The following is a 26,836-nucleotide window of genomic DNA, read 5'->3' on the forward strand; positions in this document are numbered from 1 at the left end:
TGAGATCATAATCACAAACTCTCCGTTTTAAGGGATTACTCAGCAGTGTTGAAGCTTGTCCTTATTCCAAGTGTCCAATTGACTGATGCCATTCCAACTGAGAAAGCACAATGGAGGTTAAGTTCCAGGTATTCCCTTTCTGTGCCTAAGCACAACCAAATTTTCACTTATCTTTGCCCACGCCATTAGAAACCCTTTCAGTGATTACCATGGCTTAAAATAGACCTACTTGCTGATCTGATGTTAATGGCATTTCTTTTGGCTTGGCAAAGATCTGTTGCAACAAGGGTCAGTGTCGGGCAACCCATTAAGCTGGAGAAAAGACTCAGAAGGGATGTGGCCAGAAATTGAGGGCTTGGGTTATCAGGAGAGACTGGATAGGCTGGCTCTGTTTTCCCTGGAGTGAAGGAGGCTATGAGAACATAGGTTATAAGGTTATGAGAACATAGATACGGTAGACAGCCTGAGACTGTTCCATGTGATACATGTATATAAAACTAAAAGGCACAGGTTTATGAGAGCAAGGAGTATGAAGGAGTTTATTTTCCTCAAAGAGTAATTGGTAGCTAGAGTAAGCTATCAGTAGAGGTGGTGGAGACTGGAACATTAGCAACATTTGGCCATGTACTTGAATGAGCAAAGTATAGATGAATATGGAATTAATGCAGACAAGTTGGATTAGCATACCTAAGCATGATGACCAACATAGACACAATGGCTGAAGGTCCTGTCTCTGTATAGTACAACTCTATGGATCTATTAAATGAAGGTCATTCTCTTCTCTCAGAAAGATGTGGGTGATGTGGTAAACGTGGGATCACTCTTAAGTTTTAAGAATAGATTGGATAGATACATGGATGGGAGAGGTCTGGAGGGTTATGGACTGGGTGCAGGTAAATGGGACTAGTGGAATAAAGTTTTGGCACAGACTAGAAGGGCTGAATGGTCTGTTTTCTGTGCTGTAGTGTTCTATGGTTCTAACCTTTGGCAAAGCATAGAAATAGAGCAGGAGCATTGTGCCCGGTGTCTGAACAAGAATATAGCACACTACAGGCCCTTCAGCCCACAATGTTGTGCTAGCCTTATAACCAACTCCAAGATCAATCTAACCTTTCCCTCTTACATAGCCCTCCATTTTTCTATCATTCATGTGCATAGCTTAGAGTTTCTTAAATACCCCTAATGTATCTGCCTTTATCACCACCCCTGGCAGGATATTCCACACACCTACCACTCTCTGTGTTAAAAAAAAACATGCCTCTGACAACCCCCTATAATTTTCTCTATTCACCTTAAGATTATGCCCCTTCTTATAAGCATTTTCGCCCTGGAAAAAAGTCTCTGGCTATCCACTTGATCTATGTCTCTTAACATCTTGTACACCTCTATCAAGTCATCTCCCATCCTCCTTCACTACAAAGAGAAAAGCCCTAGCTCGCTCAGCCTATCCTCATTAAGACATAATCTTTAATTCAGGCAGTATCCTGATATATCTCCTTTGCACCCTCACTAAAACTTCCATATTGTTCCTATAATGAAGTGACCAGAACTGAACACAATATTTTAGGTATGGTCAACCAGGGTTTGCTAATCTTACAACATTACCTCACTGCTCTTGAACTCAATCCCCTGACTAATGTAGGCCCACAAACCATGGGCCTAGATTTATATTTTGACCACAATCACCAGTGCTGGATAGAGTCATAGAGTCATGGAAAATTGCAGCACAGAAACAGAACCTTCGGCCCATTTAGTCTGTGTCGAACCATTAATCTGTCTATTCCCATCGATCAGCATTTGGACCATAGGCCTCCATGCTCCTCCCATCCATATACCAATCCACATTTCTATTAAATGTTGAAATCAAACCTACATCTACCACTTGGACTGGCAGCTCGTTCCACACTCTCACCACCTGAGTAAAGAGTCCCTCTCATGTTGCCCTTAACCATTTGACCTTTCACCCCTAACTCATGACTTCTAGTTCTAGTCCCACCCAAACCCAGTGAAAAAAGCCGATTTGCATTTACCCTATCTATAACACTCATAATTTTATATACCTCTATCAAATCTCTCCTCAGTCTTTTACATTCTAGGGAATAAAGTCCTAAGCTATTCAACCTTTCCCTGTAACTCAGATCCTCAAGTTCTGGCAACATACTTGTAAATCTTCTATGCATTTATTCAACCTTATTGACATATTTCCTATAGGCAGGTGACCAAAACTGTACACAATGCTCCAAATTAGGCCTCACCAATGTCTTATGCAATTTCAACCTAATACCCCAACTCTTGTACACAATACATTGATTTATGAAAGTCAATGTGTCAAGGCTTTCTTTATGACACTATCCATCTGTGATGACACTTTCAAGGAATTATGGGTCTGTATTCCCAGATCTTTGTTGTAATACTTGATCACACTCAGATCTCAGGCCCATTATCCACCCCATGTTTCATGTTTCTTTCACTCTGACCTGAAGCACTATTGGCATTTGGAATTTGCCTTGAAGCTCTCCATGATGCTCAGTTAATCTTCCAAAATCAATCAAAGCGACCATTCAATTGCTAAAAAATAATTTTAAAAAATTATTTTTAATTTTAGTGAATATTTTGAACTCAGCAAGAAGCTGCAAGCAGCCACAAAATGGTGTTTACTGTAAATTCTATCTTTCCTGAAGATTATTGAGGGAAAAATGATAGCCAGGGGATCTTTGCTTCTCTGTTTTGAAATAGTGCAGTTATTTTTTTCACATCCACCTGTGAGGACAGGTAGCACCTTACTTTAATGTAAGGTAACAGTTCCGTGCTCCTTCAGCATTGCACCACAGTGTCAGTGTAAGATTTTATGTTCAATTCTCCGGAGTGGTCACAAGCACAACCATTTGAGAATGGAAATCAGTGAGGTTGTTGTAACAAAATCAGTACAAGTGGGCAGAGTTTTGTTGTTTTCTATTGTGTTTTTTGTGTTTCCTATCCATGTACCTGTCCAAATGTCTTTAAAAAGTCATAACTGTACCCATCTTGACTAATTCCTATGTCAACTCGTTCCACCTACCCTCCACCATTTGTGTGTACATGTTGCATCTAAGGTCTCTTTTGAATCTTTCCTGTCTTAGCTTAAACTTATGATCTCTAGTTTTAGGCCCCCCTGTCATGGGAGAAAACTGTCCCTCATGATTTTAATAACTTCTATCAGGTCATCCCTCAGCCTTCTATGCTGAGGGGTGACCTTATAGAGGTTTATAAAATCAGGTAAAATAGTCCCAGCCAATCCTGTCTCTCATTATAATTGAAACCCTTCAATCCTGGTAACATCCTTGCAGATCTTTTTCTGCACACTTTCCAGTTTAATGACATCCTTCTTGTAGCAGGATGACCAGACTGCACACAGTTTTACCAAAGTCTCATATAGCTGGAACATGACATTCCAATTCCTGTACCCAGTGCTCTGACTAATAATATCTGTTGGAGGGTTTTATTCTTCTGTCGTCATTGGCTCAGTGGGCAGTATTTTCACCTCTTAGAAGGACATGGGTTCCATTGCAGAGACTTGAACAATACTCCTGTGGTGTGCTGCACTGCAGAAAGTGCCTTGTTTGGATAGGATATCGAACGGAGGACCAGCCCTGATCGACGTGTCTCCTTCCCCTCCCCCACGCACTCAAACTGTCCATCACCCACACACCCCTCCCACTGGGTCCCCTCCCCCACCCACTCCATCTGTCCATCACCCACTCACCCCTCCCACTGGGTCCCCTCCCCCACCCACTCCATCTGTCCATCACCCACACACCCCTCCCACTGGGTCCCCTCACCCACCCACTCCATCTGCCCATCACCTACACACTCCTCCCTCTGGGTCCCCTCCCCCACCCACTCCATCTGTCCATCACCCACACACCCCTCCCACTGGGTCCCCTCCCCCACCCACTCCATCTGTCCATCACCCACACACCCCTCCCGCTGGGTCCCCTCCCCCACCCACTCCATCTGTCCATCACCCACACACCCCTCCCACTGGGTCCCCTCCCCCACCCGCTCCATCTGTCCATCACCCACACACCCCTCCCACTGGATCCCCTCCTCCACCCACTCCATCTGTCCATCACCCACACACCCCTCCCACTGGGTCCCCTCCCCCACCCACTCCATCTGTCCATCACCCACACACCCCTCCCACTGGGTCCCTTCCCCCACCCGCTCCATCTGTCCATCACCCACACACCCCTCCCACTGGGTCCTCTCCCGCACCCACTCCATCTGTCCATCACCCACACACCCCTCCCACTGTATCCCCTCCCCCGCCCACTCCATCTGTCCATCACCCACACACCACTCCCACTGGGTCCCATCCCCCACCAACTCCATCTGTCCATCACCCACACAACCCCCACTGGGTCCCCTCCCCCACCCACTCCATCTGTCTATCACCCACACACCCCTCCCACTGGGTCCCATCCCCCACCCACTCCATCTGTCTATCACCCACACACCCCTCCCACTGGGTCCCTTCCCCCACACACTCCATCTGTCCATCACCCACACCCCCCTGGGTCCCCTCCCCACCCACTCCAACTGTTCATCACCCACACACCCCTCCCGCTGGGTCCCCTCCCCCACCCACTCCATCTGTCCATCACCCACACACCCCTCCCACTGGGTCCCCTGCCCCACCCACTCCATCTGTCCATCACCCACACACCCCTCCCACTGGGTCCCCTCCCCCACCCGCTCCATCTGTCCATCACCCACACACCCCTCCCACTGGATCCCCTCTCCCACCCACTCCATCTGTCCATCACCCACACACCCCTCCCACTGGGTCCCCTCCCCCACCCACTCCATCTGTCCATCACCCACACACCCCTCCCACTGGGTCCCTTCCCCCACCCGCTCCATCTGTCCATCACCCACACACCCCTCCCACTGGGTCCTCTCCCCCACCCACTCCATCTGTCCATCACCCACACACCCCTCCCACTGTATCCCCTCCCCCGCCCACTCCATCTGTCCATCACCCACACACCCCTCCCACTGGGTCCCATCCCCCACCCACTCCATCTGTCCATCACCCACACAACCCCCACTGGGTCCCCTCCCCCACCCACTCCATCTGTCTATCACCCACACACCCCTCCCACTGGGTCCCATCCCCCACCCACTCCATCTGTTCATCACCCACACCCCCCCCCACTGGGTCCCATCCCCCACCCACTCCATCTGTTCATCATCCACACCCCCCCACTGGGTCCCCTCCCCCACCCACTCCATCTGTTCATCACCCACACACCCCTCCCACTGGGTCCCCTCCCCCACCCACTCCATCTGTCCATCACACACACACTGCTCCCACAGGGTCCCCTCCCCCACCCACTCCATCTGTCCATCACCCACACACCCCTCCCACTGGGTCCCGTCCCCCACCCACTCCATCTGTCCATCACCCACACACCCCTCCCACTGGGTCCCTTCCCCCACCCGCTCCATCTGTCCATCACCCACACACCCCTCCCACTGGGTCCTCTCCCCCACCCACTCCATCTGCCCATCACCCACACACCCCTCCCACTGGGTCCCCTCCCCCACCCATTCCATCTGTCCATCACCCACACACTCCTCCCACTGGGTCCCCTCCTCCACCCACTCCATCTGTCCATCACCCACACACCCCTCCCGCTGGGTCCCCTCCCCCACCCACTCCATCTGTCCATCACCCACACACTCCTCCCACTGGGTCCCCTCCCCCACCCACTCCATCTGTCCATCACCCACACACCCCTCCCACTGGGTCCCCTCCTCCACCCACTCCATCTGTCCATCACCCACACACCCCTCCCACTGGGTCCCCTCCCCCACCCGCTCCATCTGTCCATCACCCACACACCCCTCCCACTGGGTCCCTTCCCCCACCCACTCCATCTGTCTATCACCCACACACCCCTCCCACTGGGTCCCCTCCCCCACCCACTCCATCTGTCCATCACCCACACACCCCTCCCACTGGGTCCCCTCCCCCACCCACTCCATCTGTCCATCACCCACACACCCCTCCCACTGGGTCCTCTCCCCCACCCACTCCATCTGTCCATCACCCACACACCCCCCACTGGGTCCCCTCACCCACCCACTCCATCTGTCTATCACCCACACACCCCTCCCGCTGGGTCCCCTCCCCCACCCACTCCATCTGTCCATCACCCACACACTCCTCCCACTGGGTCCCCTCCCCCACCCACTCCATCTGTCCATCACCCACACACCCCTCCCACTGGGTCCCCTCCCCCACCCACTCCATCTGTCCATCACCCACACACTCCTCCCACTGTTCCCTCATTTGCTCTCCCACATCCATTATTTGGTTCCATGCTCCACCTTCCTCTTCTAGCAGCCCTTTGTCATCTCCACCTCTCACCTCCCAGCCTCTGTCACTATCTGCACTCTCCCCTCCTCCATCTGTCTATTGCCCTCTTCAGCTGGATTCACCCATTACCTGCCAGCTCTTGCTCCCTCCTTCCCCTCCACCTCTTTATACTAGCTATTTCTATTTTATCTTTCGGTCCTGATGAAGGGTCTCAACCCAAAACATTGACTGTTCATTTCCCTCCACAGATGTTATCTGACCACTGAGTTCCTCCAGCTTTTTCTTGTGTCGTGTCCATGTGACTTATCTACTTTCAGACATTTCAGCTTCCCAAGCACCTTCTCATTAGTAATAACAACTACACTCACTTCTGCCTCCTGACACTCTCAAATATCTGGCATACTGGTAGACTAATGCAAAGTACTTAGTTCATGTATCATATCTTTGTTTCCCATTACTACCTCTCCAGTGACATTTTCCAGTGATCCGATATCCACTCTCACCTTTCTTTTACTCTTCATGTATCTGAAAAAACATTTGTGTATCTTCTTTTATATTAATTGCTAGCTTACCTTCATATTTCATCTTTTCTCTCCTTATGGCTCTTTTAGTTGGTTTTAAAAAGCTTCTCAATCCTCGAACTTCCCACTATTTTTTGCTACATCATATGCCTCTTTTTTGCTTTAGTGCTGTCTTTGACTTTCTTCATCAGCCAAGGTTGTGTCATCCTCCCTTTAGTATACTTCTTCTGTGAGATGAATCTGTCCTGCGCCTGCCGAATTGCTCGCAGAAATCCCACCCATTGCTGTTCTGCCATCATCCCTGATGGTGTCCTCTTCCAATCAACTTTGGCCAGCTCCTCTCTCATGCCTCTGAAATTCCCTTTATCCTCTGTAATACTGATACATCTGACTTTATCATCTCCCCCTCAAACTGCAGGGTGAATTCTGTCTTGCTTCTAAGGGTTCTTTTACCTTAAGCTTCCTAATCAAATTTGGTTCATTACACAATCCAGAATTGCCTTTCCCCAAGTCGGCTCATCTAAAGAACCACCTTGTAGGAATTCTACAAACTCCGTCTCCTGGTATCCAGCCCCAAACTGATTTCTACCTGCATATTGAAATCCCTCATGACTATCTTAACATTATCCTTTTGACATGTACCTTTTCATTCTCCCATTGTAATTTGTAGCCCACATCCTGGCTACTGTTTAGAGACCTCTATATAACTCCTGTCAGGGTCTTTTTACCCTTGTAGTTTCTTAACTCTTCCAATAAGAATTCTACATCTTCCAATCCTATGTCACCTCTTTCTAAGAAATGGATTTCATTTTTTACCAACAGGGTTTTCCACCCCATCCTCTCTGCTTAATTACCTGTACTTTCGATACAAGATGGTATCTTGGGTGTTGAGCTCTGATGCACCATCAATAACTCTCTCTGAGACGTGAGGCGAGATATCGGCTTTTATCAACTGGAAGAAAGAACAAGCAGCAATTGACCACCATGCTACATCCTGGAGACTGAGAGGCCGGGCTCAGGCCTCAATCGCCTTTATACCGGGGTCTGTGGGGGGAGCCACAGGAGCAGTCAGCAGGGGGCATGTCCAGACAGGTATATGTAGTTCACCACAAGCTCCCAACTACAATCTTCTTTCAGCCACAACTCAGTGACGCCCACAACATCGTATTTGCCAATCTCCAGCTGTGCTGTAAGATCATCTGCCTTATTCCTTATACTGTGTACATTCAAGTATAACCCTTCAGTCCTGTATTCATCACCTTTTTCAATTTTGCTTCCGTGTTGCACTTTAACTCATCACACTGACTATAATTTTCAATTCAATTCAATTTCAAGTTTGATTGTCATTCAACCATACCACCGAATGAGACGGTGTTACTCCGGGGTCAAGGTGCAAAACCTAGTACCAATTGTCACACACAGCACAAAGCACGCATAGCGCACACACAAGGTAGCAAGCACATGTAAGATATCAGTAAAATACAGCCACTGAAAAACAAAATTATCTACCATCTGCCTGTCTTTCCGCGCAGTCTCACTACACACTGCATCTTCTTGTATACCGACTGCCCCAACCTCCAGTTCCCATCCCTCTGCCAAATTAGTTTAAACCCTCCCCCTCAACTCTTGCAAATCTGCCCGCAAGGATAATGGTTCCCCTCAGGTTTAGGTGTGACCCATCCTTTTATACCTTTCCCAGAAGAGATCCCAATGATCCACAAATCTGAAACCCTGCCTCCTGCTCCAATTCCTCAGCCACACATTCATCTGCCAAGACATCCTATTCTTACCCTTGCTGGCACGTGGTACAGGCAGCAATCCAGAGATTGCTACCGTTGAGGTCCTGCTTCTCAGTTTTCTACATAACTCCCCATATTCTCTCTTCAGGCCTCATCTCTTTTCCTGCCTATGTTATTGGTATCAATATGTACCTTGACTTCTGGCTGTTGCCCCTTCCCCTTTAGAATGCTGTGGACCCAATCCAAGACATCCCTGACCCTGGCACCTGGGAGGCAACATAACATCCGGGTGTCTCTTTCACATCCACAGAATCTCCTGTCTGTTCCCCTAATTGTGGAATGCCTGTCAGTGCTGCAGTTCTCACTCCACCCACTCCTTCCCTTCTGAGCCATAGAGCCAGACTCAATTTCCAAAAATCAGCTGCTGTGGCTTCTCCCTAGTATATTGTACCCCTCCCCCCAAGAGTATCCAAAGTGGTATACTTATTATTGAGGGGAATGGCCACAGGGGTACACTGCACTGGCTGCCTCTTCCCTTTCCCTCTGCTGACAGTCGCTCGGCTATGGGTGACTATCTCCCTGTAGCTCCTATTTCTCACCTCCTCATTCTCCCATGTGAGCCAAAGGTCATCGAGCTGTAGTTCCCAGTTCCTTAATATGGTCTCCAAGGAGCCGCAGCTCGATGCACTTCATGGAGATGAGGTTGTTAAGGAGACTGGAGGACTCCCAGAGTTGCCACATCTTACACGAAGAGCATACCACTAACCCCGGATCCATTCTCAATACACGTAGCTATGTACTAATAGACAAAAAAAGACAGAAAAAAAATCTTATTAGAAACTTACTTCAAGCCTCTGCCTGTTCTCACCTGTTCTGTTGCACCAAAGCCTGACCACTCTAATACTGTCCACTCCAACAATGGCATCTCTTCTTATACCTTGCTTCATTTTATTGGCCTTTGCCAAATGCGTAATAGACCAAACAACACACACAAAATGCTGGTGGAACACAGCAGGCCAGGCAGCATCTATAAGGAGAAGCGCTGTCAATTTTTCGGGCCGAAAAATTTTGACGTGCTTCTCCTTACAGATGCTGCCTGGCCTGCTGTGTTCCACCAGCATTTTGTGTGTGTTGCTTGAATTTCCAGCATCTGCAGATTTCCTCGTGTTTGCGTAATAGATAGTTATGATTGCAGCCTGCCCAAATGTCCTGAAAGGTCCCAAACTCTAAGGTGAAAAGTAAACTAATGATCGTACGGTCTTTATTGGATCTTACTTTGATCTGAATTTTCCCTATATTACAAGTGATTACTAAACCTTGGAACAGAAAGCTTTTGAACGTGCTGATTTGGTGAAAAAAGAGGGGAAATGCATTTGACAGTGGGATAACGTTTCACACCATTGCTAAATTCGCACATCTTCTACTTATCACGTGAGAAAGGAGCTGGAAGAGTTAACATATACAGTGTGTTACAATGGTGAACCTTTTGACAAACCCCCATCGAATGTCCCCAGGTCTCTGCCAGTACGAGGCCGCACAGTGTATGCAGCAGTGGCGGTGGAAAGGCTCTGGTATTGTAAGTCCCCACCACGTGAACAGGAAGTAATTTCTTTCATTCTCATCTCTGGACAAATCTGCCTAGTGAACGCCCCAGTTTTTTCCTGCCTTGTCTTTACTTGAAAAGCACAGTGTGGCATACCAGCAAGAGCCAAAACAAAATGCAGAAGGCTATATATAGTTGACTGCCCTCTCGCTGCCAGTCTCGGGGTTTAGTGAATGCCTTTTTCTCCAGTTCCCGGAGGACTTAAAGTACAGACAGAAAAAGTGGAGGAAATAGCAAGAACAATTATTTATAGAAACACAAAATGGGCCACTTTTATGAGTATGCCATGAACTTAAATGCAATTGGCAAATCTCTCTGCAAATTCTCCCTGTGCTGTTCCATTTTTGACTCATTTACTTTCTCCTGTCAACAGCTGAGGGAAGGGATCCTTACATTCTGCTTTTCAGGACAAGAATGCACACAATTAATTAGGTGAAAAGCACCAGAAGCTCTCTGGGAATATTGGAACAGAAGGAGAGCATTCAGCCCATTGATTCTGTTCTGTCATTCAATGAAAACATGGTTGATCTCTATAGTCACACAATTTACCTGCCCTGGTTCCACATTTCTTAATCCTGTTATGAAAGAGAAATTCATTCACCTCAGTACTGATATTTTAAATTAAGCCTTGACCTCTGCTAGGTTTTGGGTGAGAGAGAATTCTCAAGTTTTCCTACATGAAGAAGTTCCCTCTGACATCGTCCCTGTACAACGTGACTCTAGGGTTTGGCCTATCTCTTGTTGTTCCACTCTCTTTCCTCTCAAAGTGCATCCTCTACCACTCATAATCATCCTTAAAATTGATTTATTTAGAGCAACACAGCACAAAAAAAGGCCTGATGAGCCACGTCTCCAAGCTGATCACGCAGTGGCCATCTTGCACAATCAGCAGAGGCAGGAACTATAACTCAGATGTTTTTAGCTGAAGCTGGGGAAAAAAGGCATTGATAAAAGCTTCCCTGACAGGTAAAAGGTGAAAGTTATTGTTTTGTTTTAAAAATAAACCTAGTTCATGAAAAATATACAAGAAACACAAAATAGTGTGGGACTTTCTTTACCTCCGTGGTGATGTCCAGTCTGTACATTCCTGGTGCTGCAAGGTTTATACCTGGTGAAGGATCATGGCTCAAAATGTCAACTGTTATTCTTCTCCACAAATGCTGCCTGACCTAGTGAGTTCCTCCAGCATTTCTGTTTGCTTGTCTGGAGTTCCAGTATCTGCCGAAGGTCTATACCTTTGTGGTGTTAGCCATCCAGCATGAAAATGGTTCCAATTCAAGTTCAAGTTTATTGCCAGTACCACCAAACAAAATCCAGACCAAGATGCACAACACAGTACGACACACAAAGTAATATTACCACAAATAAATGAACAAGCAATGAAAAGATATATCAATAGCTTTACATTTAGCACAAGGTACATTTACAACACAAGTTAAAGTAAACAGTGTAACACTACTGGTGCTTCATGCATAATGAGACCTGAGTGGTGGCAGGGAGTTCACTAGTCTTACGGTCTGGGGGAAGAAGCTGTTTCTCATCCTAATGCCATGGTACCTCCTGTCTGACGGTAGGGGGTCAAAGTGATTGTCGGACGGCTGGGAGGGATCATTGACAATGCTAAGTATGCAGTGTTCCTGATGAATATCTTGGTCCTTCAGGTTAATACATTCTATGTACAAGGCATCATTGCTACTCATATGGCCGCTTTGAACAGTATACCCTTCAGGTGTTTGTGAGTCCAGGATACCCTTGAGGTGGTTGACTGTCCAGCCCCTCAATCTCCAGTGGCTGTTGACCTTAGATTGCAATCCCTTCCCACAGAGATTTTGTATTGGTTTCACTGACTTCAGTGCATCCCTCTGCATGTACCCCTACACCCTGGAATGTGCCAGTCGGCAGCATTCCCTTACAATGTTTTGCTGTGCTGGAAGGCCAACAAATTTTGGGCAGATCAAAGAGCATCTTTCGTCGAGCTGATGACCTTCCAGCAGCACTTGGTGTGTGTCCCCGGGAACAGCCCATAGATCAGAGTGTTATGCAGCTGCTCAGATGACGACCTTGCATCCTTTCTTAGTGTGTCTTTGCAAGCACACAGTCCACAAGGAACTGGACAGTTGTCTTGTCCTCATCATAACATCCTGAGGACAACATGTACTCTGAGTGAAACTCTGTGCAGGAAGGATCTGATGGAGAGAGCCTTTCTTGCTACCAGCCTCTGCCCAGGAAACCATCCCACAGGACCTGCAGAACATCCCATGCTGACCACTGCTTGATGGGGTTGCAGTCAAGAGTGTTTTCTTGAAGGGCCTTTTCCACAAAGGAAAGGTAGTGTGGCAAAGTGCAGAACAACCTTTGAATTTTGAATTTTGGCATGAGTTATTGGAAGGGTTAATAAAAGATCTTGTGATTAAGATCCTGTCAGGTGATAGTGATCACAACCTGACAGAACTTCAGGTGCAATTTAAAATATTTAATATTTCAGTAATATTGTAAATATATTGTTTGATTAAGCATTCATTACATAATTCATCATGGCTTACATGTAGAAGTAGATGAATGTCATATTGTTTGTCATTATGTCACCATGTCAGAAATGCGTGCCTCACTAAAGTGAAATAAAAACTAGAACATGCATTATCCCCATTCTCTCCAGGTTTTTCTTTCGATTAGTTTATGTTACAAAACATAACAGTGCTGACAAAGAAATTTTAAACAAACCTGAGATGACTACCTACCCGTCGAAGTGCAGCGAGATGATTTGGCTTAAACAAATGTGCAGCGAGACATTCGAGTTATGAAAAAAGTACAGCGGGATGTTCAAGTTAAAACAAAATTGCAGCACACTATTTTATTTCTTCGCAAGAGGAGAAAGACGTCCGAGTTTAAAAAAGGCAGAAAACAGACAAATTAAGGGGTTCATAAACAGTGATAATTGGGTGACAATAACTGTAAATAAAAAAAGCAGAAGTGGCTGGCTACATCGGAGAGATAGACATGTTGGATTGCGCAACAGATAACTGGACAATGTATGATGAATGAATTGAACAGTATTTTGAAGCAAATGAAAGAGCCGATGAAAAACGAGTGCCAGTGTTAATGAGTGTAATAGGTAGAAAAGCATACAGTTTGCCTCAACGTTTGACTGTTGTAACCAAACCATTTGAAACAAGCTTTGCTGATAATGTGAGAACAATGCAGGAACATTTAGAACTGAAGCCATTTTTGATTGCAGAATGCTTCAGGTTTCATAAGTGGAATTACAAGGAAAGGAAGCCCATTTCAGTGTATGTGGCTGAATTGAAAAAGATGTCTGAGCATTGTCAGTTCGATAATGGGCTTAATGATGCACTGAGAGATCATCTAGTTTGTGGAATGTTACAAGAAAGCATTCAGAAATGGCTACTAACTGAAGCACAGCTTGAATTTGAAAGAACAGTTGAAATTGCTGTATCAATTGAAATGACAGCCAGAGACACAATTGAGTTGCAGTCAGGAAAAAAAGTGAGCATGGACAAAATTGCAATGTCTTAACAGAAACCTGTCTGGCAAAACAATAGAGGTAACATTGTGACAAGGGCTCATGCACACCTGACCAATGCAGACTTAAAGGCAAACTTGCAGAAATGCAACAAAGTGGGACACATACACAGAGCATGTCAGGCAGACAAAAATAAATGGACTGCACAAGGAAGAGAAAATGATAAAAAGTCAAGTTGCAGTTTCAAAAAGGGCACTAATCTGCACGCTGTTGATGAAAAATCTGATAATGATGAGAATGACAGGACTGAGTAACCTTGAGATTTAAAATGTGAAAACTAACATAGACAAGCAATATGGCTTACGCTAGATGTGAACGGAAAATTAATTAAAATGGAATTGGGCACTGGCTCAGACATTTCAGTCATTCCACAGAATGAGTTTGAACAGTATTTCAAAGATACTGAACTGAAACCTGCAGATATCCAACGAGGAACTCAGAAAAGATAACTCCTGTGGGAATGATATTTAAAACAGTAAATGCAACAACCAACAAACCACATTGGGATTGCATGTGCTAAAAACTGTAGGCCCAGAATTATGGGGACACGATTGGCTGAGACAACTATGACTTTATTGGAGATCCATCCACCTTCCCTCCAATAGAGTCAACTGACAGTGAATTAAGGAAGGTGCTGGATAATGCCACAGCAGTGTCCAAGGATGGCATTGGAAAACTCAAACATATCAAGTGTGAAATAGTGTTAAATGAAAATGCCACACCCAAATTTTACAAACCCTGTCCAGTTCCATATACCATCTGTGATAAAGTAGCCACTAAGTGAAATCACATGGAGGCTGAATGAATTCTTTCCAAGGTTGAGTGGAGCCCATGGACAATGTTCCTAGTAGCCACCAAGAATGGGTCCATCAGGATCTGTGGTGATTTTAAGGTCACCGTCAGTCTGGTACTGAAAGTATATCAATACCCTCTGCCCAGGATAGAGGATCTTTGCAAACACTTCAGCAAAGTGAAGCCTACCTACAGATGGAGATGGAGAAAGAGTCCAAGGTGTTTCTCACTATCATAGGCTTATTTTTGGAGTAGCATCTGAACCTGGCAGAAAGCTATGGACCAGGTGCTGCAAGGCTGCCCAGGTACTCAGTGTTACCTGTGAGGATGACAAGGAACATCTCCAAAATCTCAAGACGGTGTTAAAACAATAAGATTATGGACTCAGAGCACGACACAACTAGTGTAAGTTCTTCAAACCAAGCATCACTTACTGTGGTCACACCATTGATGTACAAGCATTACATACATGTGCTGAGAAAATTCAAGCAGTAGTGAACGCACCAAGACCCAAGGGTGTGTGGCAGATGCAGTCCTTTGTGGGTTTGTCAATTAGTATAACAGGTTCCTGCCAAACCTGCTCCATCCTTTGAACTCATTACTACAAATCAGGAGGAAATGGCAATGGACAAATCATTGTGAGTTGGCTTTGAAAATGGTGACATCAGACACTATATTCACACATTATGATCCACATTGCCCAGTGAATCTTGCCTGTGGCCTCTTACCTTATGGTATTGGTGCATGTTATGAGCAATGGCAGTGAATGTCTCATAGCTTTTGTATCACATTCCCTTACTGCTGCAGAGAAAAAATACGCACAGTTTGACAGGCCTTGAGACGGGTTTGGGGTGTAAAACCTTTCAACCAGTATTTGTATGGGTAAGTGTTTACCCTCATTACTGATCATCAACCACTGGTGTCCATTTTCAATCCACAGAAGGGTGTTCCACTAACAGCAGCACGTGTGCAGTGATGGGCTCTGTTTCTTGGAGGACACAATTACAAGATTGAATTCAAGAGCATGACTGATCATGGAAATGCTGGTGGATTGTCCCATTTACCCTTGGAAAAGGAAATACCCTAAAATTTACAAAAGAGGACGCTTCTCGTGACATATTCTCCCAAATGCAAATCGAAGTCTCCATATTATGGCAGAGATGATCCAAAGGGACACCAGAAAAAAAACACACATACTGTCTCAGGTCGACATGGCCACCCAAAATGGCTTGCGTGTGCAGCAGAAACTCCAGTTCCTTCATTTTTACCAGCACCAGGATGAGTTTGCCCTAGAAGGGGGTTGCCTTATGTGGGGATTCAGAGTTGTTGTACCACCCAAAACTGAGAGCCAAAGTGTTCGAGGAGCTACAAGCATGGTCAAAATGGAAGCATTGGCTGGAAGCTTTGTCTGGTGGCCTGGGGTAGATCAGCAGATCGAGCAGCTTACCCTGCACTGTTCGGGATGCCAAGAGCAACTTGGAGAAGAGAAGTGTCCATAACTGTCAGAGCCACTTCCTGCAGTCCCAGATTCAACTCCTACAACCACCACGGAGGAGGCCACGGAACCTCAGAATGTTCCACAGCCACATCTCAAGTCAAGTCAAGCCACTTTTATTGTCATTTAAACCATAAACTGCTGGTACAGTACACAATAAAGACAAAACAACGTTCCACAGGACCATGGTGCTACATGAAACAACACAAGTCTACACTAGACTATGTGAGACAACTCAAGGCTACACTAGACTTTGTAAGACAACACGAAAACTACACTAGACTACAGACCTACAGAGCTACAGAGGACTACATAAAGTGCACAAAACAGTGCAGGGCAGTACAATAATTAATAAATAAATCAATAATAAACAAGACAATAGGCACAGTAGAGGACAAATTTCAATATAATAATAAATGATGTAGACGTCAGTCTAGACTCTGGGTATTGAGGAGTCTGATGGCTTGGGGGAAGAAACTGTTACATAGTCTGGTCGTGAGAGCCCGAATGCTTCGGTGCCTTTTCCCAGATGGCAGGAAGGAGAAGAGTTTGTATGAGGGGTGCGTGGGGTCCTTCATAATGCTGTTTGCTTTGCGGATGCAGTGTGTAAATGTCTGTAATGGTGGGAAGAGAGACCCTGATGATCTTCTCAGTTGACCTCACTATCCGCTGCAGGGTCTTGCGATCTGAGACGGTGCAATTTCCGAACCAGGCAGCGATGCAGCTGCTCAGGATGCTCTCAATACAACCCCTGTAGAATGTGATGAAGATGGGGGGTGAGAGATGGACTTTCCTCAGCCTTCGCAGAATGTAGAGACGCTGCTGGGCTTTCTTTGCTATGGAGCTGGTGTTGAGGGACCAGGTGAGATTCTCCGCCAGGTGAACAGCAAGAAAATTGGTGCTCTTAAAGATCTCTATGGAGGAGCCATCAATGTTCAGTGGGGTGTGGTCGCTCTGTTCCCTCCTGAAGTCAACAACCATCTCTTTTGTTCACATTAAGAGACAGGTTGCTGGCTCTGCACCAGTCTGTTAGCCGCTGCACCTCCTCTCTGTAAGCTGACTCATCGTTCTTGCTGATGAGATCCACCACGGTCGCGTCATTGGCAAACTTAATGATGTGGTTCGAGCTGTGTGTTGCAGCACAGTCGTGGGTCAGCAGAGTGAACAGCAGTGGACTGAGCACGCAGCCCTGGGGGGCCCCCGTGCTCAGTGTGATGGTTTTGGAGATGCTGCTCCCAATCCAGACTGACTGAGGTCTCCCAGTCAGGAAGTCTAGGATCCAGTTGCAGAGGGAGGTGTTCAGGCCCAGTAGCCTCAGCTTTCCAATCAGATGCTGAGGAATGATTGTGTTGAACGCTGAACTAAAGTCTATGAACAGCATTCAAACGTATGTGTCTTTTTTGTCCAGGTGGGTGAGGGCCAGGTGGAGGGTGGTGGCGATGGTGTCGTCTGTTGAGCGGTTGGGATGGTACGCAAACTGCAGGGGGTCCAGTGAGAGGGGCAGCAGGGTTTTGATGTGCCTCATGATGAGCCTCTCGAAACAATTCATGATGATACATGTGAGAGCAACGAGACTGTAGTCATTGAGGCAGGACAACTGCCACCACCTGCCAAGCTGAGTGAGCACCCCCTCCCCCGACAAGAAAGCTGTTACCCCACAAGAGTTGGAAATCATCCACAGAGGTTAAATCTTTAGGCCTGAATGGGACCATTAAAAATGTACTATTTTGTGGATTTAATATGTAACCATTGGAGTAATTACAGAGGTAATTGGAGTTGAGTTGCACTCTATTTGGAGTTTATAACTAAGCAGGGAGGAGCGTTGTGCATTTAATATTTGAGTAATATTGTAATATTGTGGTTAATAAAGAAGACCAAGTATAACATTTATTTGAAACATAGGGCATATAGAGAGGCAAATGCTGGTGGTAGACCAGAAGATGGGAAGATTTCGAGATCCAGTAGTGAAAGACTAAAATACTCATGAGAAGGGAGAGAAGTAATTTTAAACCAAACTAAGAATTTATTTCAATATATAAATAGCAAGATGGCAGCTAAGTTAGCCATAGGAGCTCTATCAAACAAAAAATTGCAATCAGAAGGGATAAAGATATTTACAGGACTAAAGATGCACAAATCGCCAGCCCTACACCAAAGGGTTTTTAAAAGGATTGAGTATTTCTTTTCAACCAATGACCCATTGGTTCAAATGTTCATAACTTTCTAAACTCCTAGAAGTACTAGAGGTTAGAAAACAGTGTGACTTCCTGGTTCAAAGGGGGAGGAGAACAGAAGACTAGGAACTAGAGGACGTTAGTTTAACATCTATTGTTGGTAAAGTGTCAGAGTCTATAATCAAAGTGGAAATAACTAATCATTTAGAAAATCTGGATATAATCAAGCCTGGTCAATATGGTTTTACTAAACTTGCTTAAGTAATTTGAAGGTGTGAAAGGGAGGGATGATAGACGGATGAAAGGGAGAGATATCCTGCAGATATCATGTATTTAGATTTCCAAAAGACATTTGACAAGGTGCCACATGAGAGGCTGCTGCATAAATCAAGAGCTGAAGGAACTGGAGAAAGTGTGTTGGAATGGGTTGAATACTGGCTGTCACATGGAAAACAGAGGGTTGGAATAAATGTCTGCTTTTCAGGCTGGAGTGATGTAACTGGAGGAGCTCCCCACAGACCGGCTCTTGGCCCTCAGTTGTCCACTGTTTACATTAATGGTGTTTGCACGTGGCCAAGTGGTTAAGGCGTTCGTCTAGTGATCTGAAGGTCGCTAGTTCGAGCCTTGGCCAAGGCTGCGTGTGTGTCCTTGAGCAAGGCACTTAACTACACATTGCTCTGCAATGACACCGGTGCCAAGCTGCATGGGTCCTAATGCCCTTCCCTTGGACAACATCGGTGGTATGAAGAGGGGAGACTTACAGCTTGGGCAACTGCCGGTCTCCCATTAAAAAAAAACCTTACCCAGGCTTGCGCCCTGGAAACTTTCCAAGGTACAAATCCATGGTCTATCGAGACTAACGGAGGCCTGCATACATTAATGACCTGGAGGAGGGAATGAATATGTAAGGTTTTTTTTCGAGTTTGTTGATGACATAAGAACAGGTGGGAGGGCATCTTGTGATGGGACATTGTGGTTCTGTAATGGGATGTAGATAGATCGAGTGTGTATGTGTGAAAACCTGGTAAATGGAGTTTAATGTGGGGAAGTGTGAGGTCAGTGATATTAAACCTGATTCTGATTCATGCACTTTGGTGAGAGGAGTCAAATGGTGGATTATTATCTGAACAGAGAGAGGCTGCACGTGAGTGAAATTCAGAGAGATCTCGGTGTTCTGGTGCATGAATCACAAAATGCTAGCAGGTAGGTCCAACATGTAATTCAGAAAGCAGCAGCTTGCTGGCCTTTATTGCCAAAGGGCTGGAGCTTAACAACAGGGAAGTTTAGTTCCAAATGTCCAGGGTGCTGGTGAGACCACGCCTGGAACACTGTATACAGTTTTGGTTCCATTATCTAAAAAAGACACGGTAACTTTGGAGGCAGTCCAAAAGCGATTCACCAGAAACTGAAGGAGCTGGACTTGGTGTAGATGGTGCTGCTGCCTCTGTCAGCAAGGCGTCGTAGGTGTCAGGTGTGTGAAGGAGGTGTACAGTCTGACAAGGAGTGATCATCTCAGTTGCTTTTCTTGTGAATGCAATACCCTATTGGACATTGTTAAAGTGGAATGCTGCAACTCTGATTCACTGAGTCATTAGCAAACAACAGGGGCTGATGGCCGTAACAAGGACTAGGCCTCAAGCCTGTTTGCAGCCACTCAGGAGAGAGGCGTCAGAGTCAGTGCACTCCACTGGAGGCAGAGTGGCGCAGTGTAAAGGCTGGAGTCGCTGCTGCCCTCCAGTGTTCACTAGGCAGAAGACAAGATGTGTTTTATTCAACTGCAGACTGCTGCAACATTCGTGGATGCAGGGACTTGGACTGTATATTTTTTGTGTGACTGTATTTTACTGCTGCCTTGTACGTGCTATGTGTGCCTTGTGCTGTATTTGACTGTTGGTGCTGTGTTTTTCACCTTAGCGCCAGAGTAGCACTGTTTCATTTGCCTGGAATGTGTACTACTGGGCTTATCAACTTACTACACTAGTTATTTGCCCATGTCCTACATATATACAATCAGTGGCCACTTTATTAGGTGTGCCTGTATACTTGCTCATTAATGCAAATATCTAATCAGCCAATCACATGGCAGCAACTCAATGCATACAAACATGCCGACATGGTCAAGAGGTTCAGTTGTTGTTCAGACCAAACATCAGAATGAGGAAGAAATGTGATCTGAGTGACTTTGACTGTGGAATGATTGTTGGTGCCAGACAGGGTGGTTTGAGTATCTCAGAAACCGCTGATCTCCTGGGAATTTCATGCACAACAGTGTCTGGAGTTTACAGAGAATGGTGTGAAAGTCAAAAAAAATCCAGTGAGCAGCAGTTCTGTGGACAAAAACACTTTGTTAATGAGGGAGGCCAGAGGAGAATGGCCAGACTGGTTCAAAATGACAGGAAAGGTGACAGTGACTCTAATAACCAGGCATTACAACAGGGGTGTGCAAAAGAGCATCTCTGAATGCTTACCATGTCAAGATTTGAAGTGGTTGGGCTACTGCGGCAGAAAATCATGAATATACATGTAGTGGCCACTTTATTAGGTACCTCCTATATCTTATGAAGTGTATATACTGCATATGATTACGTACTGTGATGAGAGGCCTGGGCAAGGATGGTAAGGACCCAAGTGCTGGAGTATCCCAGACTCGAACTGAGACACGATTTCGAGGCTGAGGCAACAACAGGATTCTTGACGACAACCTGATGAGACTTGATGAGAATCCAAACGAGATGGAAAATGGAAATCCTGAACGCAATTACAGACCAAACCAAAGTTGAGTGGACAATTGAGCCCCGAAGCTGGGTTCAGATCCTCTTTAAATATCCAAATCTTGGCGCCAAAACATGGCCGCCAATTAGTGAAGTGGTCCAGCGTCTTTATAGGGACAATGCCAGCGATCGATACTCTGGATCATTGGAGCATCTAAACCCTGGAGATTGGCACAGTCATGTGCATACCATAACACATACCTGACACCACTTTCCTCATTTTGAAAGGAGTGTTTGAAAAATGTGTATTATTTAAGGGGTTAACCTGTTCACAAACTTTCTAAGTCTTTGATCCTCTCAAAGAATCTTGTGTCCATGGTGTTAATTTATTTCTATGTGAACCCTAAATAAAGCAAACTACAATTGTACGAGGGTGCGGGTTGAATATAACTATCTTGGTAAACTACATTTAAAAAGCATGACATTAAACAAGCAATAACCAACATTAAAAAAATGTATTGCTTACAACAAATATACATCCTTTAGAAGCAGAGAAATCCAAAGGGAAAAGTGATCCATCACGGCTGACAGAAGAATTTAAAGATAATATTAGATCAAAGGAAAAGGACTGTAACGGTGCCAAAAAGCTTGATGCTGAGAATATTTCAGTCTTCTGCAAAGGAGAACCAAGGCACTGATGGAGAAAGGGAAAATAGACAAAACACATAAACAGGAGACATAAGCGACAACAGGTGGGGGAAATCTGGAGCAACACACAGAATACTGGAGGATCAAAATGGGTTGGGCCGCATCTTGGAGGGATATGGACAACTAACGCTTCAGGCCAAGACCCTTCACCAGGACTGGAAAGGAAGAGGAGAGATGGCCAGTACAAAAAGTTGGGAGGAAAGGATGGAACAAGAGCTGATGGGTGATGGTGGATCGAGGTGGGGTGCGGTGGGCAGGTGTGGTTGCTGATAGGCTGGTGAGGGAGTGGGAAGAATGGGAATTTTGCCAGAATCTCAGAGGTAGCAAAGGGCTGAGGAAGACGGAATCTGAATAAGAGAGAACAATGGACGATGGAATAGATGGAAGGAATTGAGGAGGGGAGTTTGAGGAAGGTGATGGCCAGATGGAGAGGTCAGGGAGGGGAAAGGGAAGGGATGATGGATCTGGTAGGATAAGTGAAAAGAGAGGGCCAGAAGGGGGTGGTTATTGGAAGTTAGAGAAGTGGATGTTCATGCTGTCAGGTTGGAGAATACCAAAGTAGAATATCAGGTGCTATTCATCTGAGCAGACTGTGAACAATTCAGGAAATATGTAAGTGTCCAGCAATGGTTCATGCAAAATGGAAGTAGGCACAGAACCAGAATCAGAATCAGGTTTATTATCGTTGATATATGTTGTGAAGCTTGCTGCTTTGTGGCAGCAGTACAGTGCATTACATAAAAATGACATAACATCACGAAAATAAATAAACGGTGCAAAAGACAAATAACTCTTGCTCCAGCCCTTCCTTCCATCGTTTTTATAAAAGACTAAGACTGAAAATAGTAGGTGCAAAACCCATGGGGGAGGAGAAGCAGCTGCTCTTAAAACACTGAGTGTGTGCCTTTAGGCTCCTGTACCTTTTCCCTGTTGGTAGTAAGGCAAAGAGAGCATGGCCCACATGGTGAGGGTCTTTAATGATGGATTCTATCTTCTTGAGGCACCACCTCTTGAGATATCCTTAACACTTGGTAGGGTTGTGCCCATGATGGAGCTGGCTAAGTCCCAAATCCAGAGTCCCAGGTTTGATCCTGACTTCCAGTGCGGCCTGTGTGAAGTTTGCACGTTCTCCCTGGAATGCATGGGTTTCCCCTGAGAGCCCCACTTGCCCAAAGGCATGGGGGGTGGGGTTGCTATATTAAAGGGCTGATAGAGTGGCAGTGAGAGGTGGAGAATAAAACGAGATCTATGTAGACATAAGAGGCTGCTGGAAGAACTCAATGGGTGCAGAGGGAGTGGTGACATGTCAGGTCATCAGGGAGGATAGAGATTACTTAGGCACTGCCTAAACATAGGTTGCCTTAGTCTTAGACTCTGTTTTAGTTGTAGACTCAGCCAGTTCCATCATGGGAACAGCCCTCGCCACCATTGAGGAGATCCTCAAGAGGCCATCCATAATTAAGGATCCTCACCATCTAGAACATGCCCTCTTCTTGTTATTACCATCAGGGAGGAGGTGCAGGACGCTGGAGACCCACACTTAGCGTGTTAAGAACAGCTTCTTCCCCTCCAACGTACAATCTCTGAACAGTCCATGCACCTGCAAACACCATCTCATTACGCCTCTTTTGTACTATCTATTTATTTTGTAACTTATTGTAATTTTTATATGTCTGCACTGTAATGCTGCTGCAAAACAAGACATTTCATGAGATATGTCAGTGATAATAAGCATAATTCTGTTTCTGAAATAGAACAGTTTATGCAGATTAAACTGGGACAGTAGCAATTAACCAGGAAAAGTAACCTTCCCCCCTCTAACCTTAATAACATTAACCAGTGGCTGTCAGAGTGAATTAACCTGGGACAATAGAGATGAACCGGTAGCAGGCTCTGTTAACCTGTGAAAATAAACAAGCATGCTCACTATAAACCAATCAGTGTAGTTAATGACTAATGGGTATAGCTAGTATTACCACTGTGAAAAACACCTGGCCCACCCGAGTTCACCTATCACCTTCCGGCTCGCCCTCCTTCCCTTCTCCCCAGTTTTTTTATTCTGGTATCTTCCCCTTCTCTTCCAGTCCTGAAGAAGCATCCCAGCCCGAAACGTTGACTGTTTGTTCATTTCCATAGATGCTGCCTGACCTGCTGAGGTTCTCCAGCATTGTGTGTGTGTTGCTCTGGATCTCCGGCATCGGCAGACTCTCTTGCGCTCTCCAGTACCTGTCATATTCGAACAACCTGGAATCTGCAGCTAAGAATAACAAGTGAATGCTGGCATCCTCTCAGCAGAGAAGATAACAGTGATTCAAAAATAAAACATGATACTTGACTGAAATCAGAAAATGTGAAATAAAAGGAACCTACTGGTACCTTTTTACATAATTTTGAAAATGGCTTTGTAAAATCACAAGTAACATTTAAATCTCAGGGGTGTGTTGGAAATGCTTGCTCTGTTTTAATCTCCCGTGAGCAGTTCTCTGCAGTGGAAAGTGAGGCCAGCTGAGATCATCTTCCCGCCATCACGGACATTTACACTACACGCTGCATCCGCAAAGCAAACAGCATTATGAAGGACCCCATGCACCCCTCATACAAACTCTTCTCCCTTCTGGGAAAAGGCCCCGAAGCATTTGGGCTCTCACAACCAGACTATGTAACAGTTTCTTCCCCCAAGCCATCAGACTCCTCAATACCCAAAGCCTGGACTGACACCTTACTACCCTATTGTTTATTATTTATTGTAATTCCTGCACTGTTTTGTGCACTTTATGCAGTCCTGGGTAGGTCTGTAGCCTAGTGCAGATGTTGTGTGTTTTTTTTCTCTGTGTTGTTTATTACGTAGTTCAGTCTAGTTTTTGTACTGTATCATGTAACACCATGGTCCTGAAAAACATTTTCTCATTTTTACTGTGTACTGTACCAGCAGTTATGGTCGAAATGACAATAAAAGTGACTTGACTTGACTTAATTTCTTGAGGAAATTATAGGTTGGGAAGGTATGGTGGTGAGCCAGACATCAGTTGTGGGCAAGTTATTGGAGGGTATACTAAGGGTATACTAAGGTAATATAAATATTTGGATAGACATGGACCAATTAGGAATAATCAATGTGCGTGGTAGGTCGTGTCTAATCTATTTTATTGAGTATTTTGAGGAATTTATCAAGAAAGCTGATGAAGGAAAGGCAGTGGATGTCTGCATGGACTTCAGTTAGGCCTTTAGTCAGGACAAAGTCCTGCATGTGAAGTTGTCAGGAAGTTTCAGTCATTCAGCATTCAGGATGAGGTAGTAAATTGGATTAGACATTGGCTTTGTAGGAGAAGCCAGAGAATGGTAGGAGATGGTTGCCTCTCTGACTGGAGGCCTGTGACTAAGTGAGTGCCACAGGGATTGGTGTTGGGTTCGATGTTGTTTGTCATCTATATCAATGATCTGGATGATAATGTGGTTAACTGGATCAGCAAATTTGCAGATGACGCCAAGATTGGGGATGTAGTGGAGAGCGAGGAAGACTATCAGAGCTTGCAGCAGGATCTGGACCGGTTGCAAAAATGAGCTGAAAATGGAATTTAATGCAGACAAGTATGAGGTGTTGCACTTTGGGAGGACTGACACAGTGAGCGGTAGGGCACTGAAGAATGTGGTAGAACAGAGGGGTCTGAGAATACAGATCCATTCATCTTTGAAAGAGTCGTCACAGGTAGTTCGGGTCATACAGAAAGTTTTTGGCACATCAACCTTGATAAATCAAGGTATTAAGTACAGGAGTTGGGATAGTATGCTGAAGGCCAAATTTGGAGTATTGTGTGTCAGTCTGGTCACCTACCTACGGGAAAGAAGTCAATAAGATTGAAAGAGTGCAGAGAAAATTTACAAGGATATTGACAGGACTTGGGGACCTGAGTTATAAGGAAAGGTTGAATAGGTTAGGACTTTATTCCCTAGCCTATAGCATAGGAGAATGAGGGGCGATTTGATAGAGGTATACAAAATATTGAGGAGTATAGATAGGGTAAATGCAAGGCTTTTTCCACTGAGGTTGAGTGACACTAGAATTCAAGGTCATGGGTTACGTATGAAAGGTGAAATGATTAAGGGAAACATGTGGCGGATATCTTCAGTCAGAGTGTGGAACAAGTTGCCTGCAGAAATGGTGAATGCAGGTTCAATTTCAACATTTAAGAAAAATTTGGATGGGATGAGTATGGAGGGCTATGGTCCAGGTGTTGGTCAATGGGACTAGGCAGATTAATGGCTCGGCATGGACTAGATGGGCCGAAGGGCCTGTTTATATGCTGTAGTGTTCTATGAATCTATGATTTTAAGAAAGGCACCACCCTCACAGACTCCTGGGAATCTTTGACCCACAACCATTTAAAGTGGGAAAGGAGCATTTGGGATGGGATTAGGATCCTTGAGTCAGTGCATCAGGAGCAAATGGAGACTCTGTGTAAGTGGTGGAAGGAGTTCACAAGCTACCCGCCCATCCCATCATGCACCCCTTCCCCATCTGTGGAAGAGTCTGTGGATACCACGTTTGTCTTATTAACCAAAGGAATGCCTAAGGTGTATGTGGTGGTTGAGAAAAGTGACTTCTGGTCAATGCTAACTCCCAGGAAGTGGAATGTGGTGGACTCTGATAGTATTATCTCCATTTCTGCCTACCACTCTCCTCTGACCACTTCTGTCTGATGAAGAATCAAAATAGCTCCATCCCATCCTTGCTCAAACTGGAGCTCTGCATCTCACTCAATGAGTCCCAGCAACAAGGATATAACCTGGTCCAGAATCCCTCACAAATCCTTAGGCACTTGAATAAAAACAGAAAATGCTGGATATGCCTCTGTTCTGATGAAGAGACTCTGTTCCTCTCTCCACAGAAGCTGCCTGACCTGCTCAGTGTTTCAAAGATTCAAATATTCAAAGTATATTTATTATAAAGGTATGTGTGCAGTATACAACTTTCAGAGTCGTCATCCCACAGACAGCCATGAAACAAAGAAAACCAAGGAACCTGTTCAAAGAAAAACATCAACACCACCCACCCCCACGTGTAAAAAAAAAACAAATTGCGCAAATGGTAAAAAAGAGTGAAAAACACAGAATATAAAATACAAAAGTGAAAGAGTCCCAGCATATTCAGTTTGGCTCAGTTCAGTTCAATCTAGCGCTGTGTTATTTG

The sequence above is a fragment of the Hypanus sabinus genome, chromosome X1 (assembly GCF_030144855.1).
Source record: "Hypanus sabinus isolate sHypSab1 chromosome X1, sHypSab1.hap1, whole genome shotgun sequence".
In the NCBI taxonomy this organism is placed as follows: domain Eukaryota; kingdom Metazoa; phylum Chordata; class Chondrichthyes; order Myliobatiformes; family Dasyatidae; genus Hypanus; species Hypanus sabinus.